This window comes from Alligator mississippiensis, chromosome 3 (assembly GCF_030867095.1).
Source record: "Alligator mississippiensis isolate rAllMis1 chromosome 3, rAllMis1, whole genome shotgun sequence".
In the NCBI taxonomy this organism is placed as follows: Eukaryota; Metazoa; Chordata; order Crocodylia; family Alligatoridae; genus Alligator; species Alligator mississippiensis.
In genome coordinates this window covers 267,317,225-267,320,390 of record NC_081826.1, presented here as the reverse complement: position 1 = coordinate 267,320,390, position 3,166 = coordinate 267,317,225, and positions in this window count along the sequence as shown.

Below are 3,166 nucleotides of genomic sequence, written 5' to 3'. Positions count from 1 at the left end.
CCTTTTCTGTTTATAAACTGTTTTCTTAGACATATATACCTGCTGTCAACTAGTCAACATGGGTAACTAGCACAAGGTAATTTGGGGTTAGGCTGCATTCTGTACAATAACATAATATTTGATTACCATATTTGCCAGAAGCATGGGTAAATTTAACTTTTCTCCAGCAGGGAAGATCTGGAATTCTGATTTATATTTAGCTGTGAGCAAACTGATATGAGATCCATAAAATCAGGAGTGTATAACTGAAAATGAACTCTTAACATCTGGTGAAGTAGGTTTCCATGAAAGCTCATGCTTTTCTGAAACAGAAAGGCAAAAAGCTTCAGGGAGGCATGAGCTTTGAACCTCTCGGTTGCTAATACTGCCACAGGTATTAAAAATCTTCTCTCCTTTTTAGTGGTTTTGATGTTCCACTAATCTACCTAACCTTTCTTATGGGAATTTTGCTGTCATCTGTCACAACCCGAAGTTGTGATTTTTTGTTTGTGTGTGCTTCGGCACTGCTAAATTATTTTCCCGCTAAATTGCAGCTTCTTTGCACAGTGGAATTTTCTGCTGCAGAAGAGAACCCCGGTGCAACGGAGAATTTCCCGCCAATTTGAAGCTTTCTTTGCATGGTGCATTTCTTTTGCATCTAAGAAATGCACGGTGCAAGGAGTTCCCGCCATTTGTATGAGAATTCGTGCCATATTATTGGCTGGTTCTAACATATGCACGCGTGGCGGCTAGCGATTGGCTTGCTAGCTGTATAAAGAGCTTGGGTGGTTTCCGCCCAAGTCGGAGTGAGAGAGAGAAAGAAAACCTTTGCCTCGTGTGAAGATCTCTAAGCGCTGCAGATCCTTACGGACCCAACGCATTTCATAAAAGGCAATAGAGGCCTGAACAGCCTCTCCCCATCGCCGATAGATTCCTAGACGTAACCCTTCCTGTACGAGAAACTACCGAACTCACGGAGCTTCAACAACTCTGGGGAAAAGAACGAATTTGTCGTAGTCCTCTAACGAGGGTTTAAGCAGAGCTGTACCTGGAAAACTGTCCAGCCTACACCACGACCATCTTTGGTGTAAGTAAACAATCTTTAAATCAACCACTACGCGTCCGTGACTAATTCTAGCTCGCCCCTGGTCTTCTCCGACCCTGCGTGCCCGGGCTGCTGGCCACGGCCCGCGTGCACAAAAGGGCCCGGATCGCTCCTGGCCCGCACATCATCTACCTATTTCTGGTCTTTCTCCTCCTATTTCACAACTATACAGACTTTTTAGCCCTGTCCTTTCTCTGTACATCAATAACACTGCGGGGAAAATCCCTTTTATTCTACCTTCCCAAAAGCAAGATATGCAAGTAGTATAATGGGAGCGGGTCTTGTCAAATGTTAAGCCCTGCCCCTTCCCCCCCCCAGCTGCCATCTTGGTCACCATCTTGGGACTGGAAGTCTTGCCTCATCACATGGTGTGTGACATCAGCAGTCCCACCCCTGCCTGCTATGTTGGCTGCCATGTTGGCCACCTTGATGGTCCCATAATCCTCTGTCCTCATCACATGCTCTGTGACATCACAAGTCCCACCCTCCTGGCCACCATGTTGGGCACCATAGATTCATAGATTCATAGATGCTAGGGTCGGAAGGGACCTCAATAGATCATCGAGTCCGACCCCCTGCACAAGCAGGAAAGAGTGCTGGGTCTAGATGACCCCAGCTAGATGTCTATCTAACCTCCTCTTGAAGACCCCCAGGGTAGGGGAGAGCACCACCTCCCTTGGGAGCCCGTTCCAGACCTTGGCCACTCAAACTGTGAAGAAGTTCTTCCTAATGTCCAGTCTAAATCTGCTCTCTGCTAGCTTGTGGCCGTTATTTCTTGTAACCCCCGGGGGCGCCTTGGTGAATAAATACTCACCAATTCCCTTCTGTGCCCCCGTGATGAACTTATAGGCAGCCACAAGGTTGCCCCTCAACCTTCTCTTGCGGAGGCTGAAAAGGTCCAGTTTCTCTAGTCTCTCCTCGTAGGGCTTGGTCTGCAGGCCCTTGACCATACGAGTTGCCCTTCTCTGGACCCTCTCCAGGTTATCCGCATCCTTCTTGAAGTGTGGCGCCCAGAATTGCACGCAGTACTCCAACTGCGGTCTGACCAGCGCCCTATAGAGGGGAAGTATCACCTCCTTGGACCTATTTGTCATGCATCTGCTGATGCACGATAAAGTGCCATTGGCTTTTCTGATGGCTTCGTCAAACTGCTGGTTCATGTTCATCTTGGAGTCCACTAGGACTCCAAGATCCCTTTCCGCTTCCATTCCACTAAGCAGTTCATTTCCTAGGCAGTAGGTATGCTGGACATTTTTCCCCCCTAGGTGCAGCACTTTGCATTTCTCCTTGTTGAACTGCATCCTGTTGTTTTCTGCCCACTTGTGCAACCTATCCAGGTCTGCCTGCAGCTGTTCCCTGCCCTCCGGCGTGTCCACTTCTCCCCATAGCTTTGTGTCATCTGCAAACTTGGACAGAGTACATTTGACTCCCTCGTCCAAGTCGCTGATGAAGACATTAAAGAGTATCGGTCCAAGGACCGAGCCCTGCGGGACCTCACTGCCCACACCCTTCCAGGTCAAGACCGACCCATCTACCACGACTCTTTGGGTGCGACCCTCTAGCCAATTCGCCACCCACCGTACTGTGTAGTCATCCACGCCACAGCCTCTTAACTTGTTCACCAGTATGGGGTGGGATACCGTATCGAAGGCCTTCCTGAAGTCTAAGTATACGACATCCACCCCTCCTCCTGTGTCCAGGCATTTCGTAACCTGGTCATAGAAAGAGACTAGGTTGGTCAGGCACGATCTGCCCGCCACAAACCCGTGCTGGTTTCCCCTCAGCATAATTTGCCCTGCCGGGCTCTCACAAATGTGAGCCTTGATAATTTTTTCAAAGACTTTACCAAGGATGGAGGTGAGACTGACTGGCCTATAGTTGCCTGGGTCCTCCTTCCTCCCCTTTTTGAAAATGGGGACCACATTAGCCCTTTTCCAGTCCTCTGGGACTTGGCCCGTGCGCCACGAGCGTTCAAATATTCCCGCCAGTGGCTCTGCAATGATGTCGGCCAGTGCCTTCAGCACCCTCGGATGGAGCCCATCCGGGCCTGCCGATTTAAAGGCATCCAGTTCTTCCAAATGA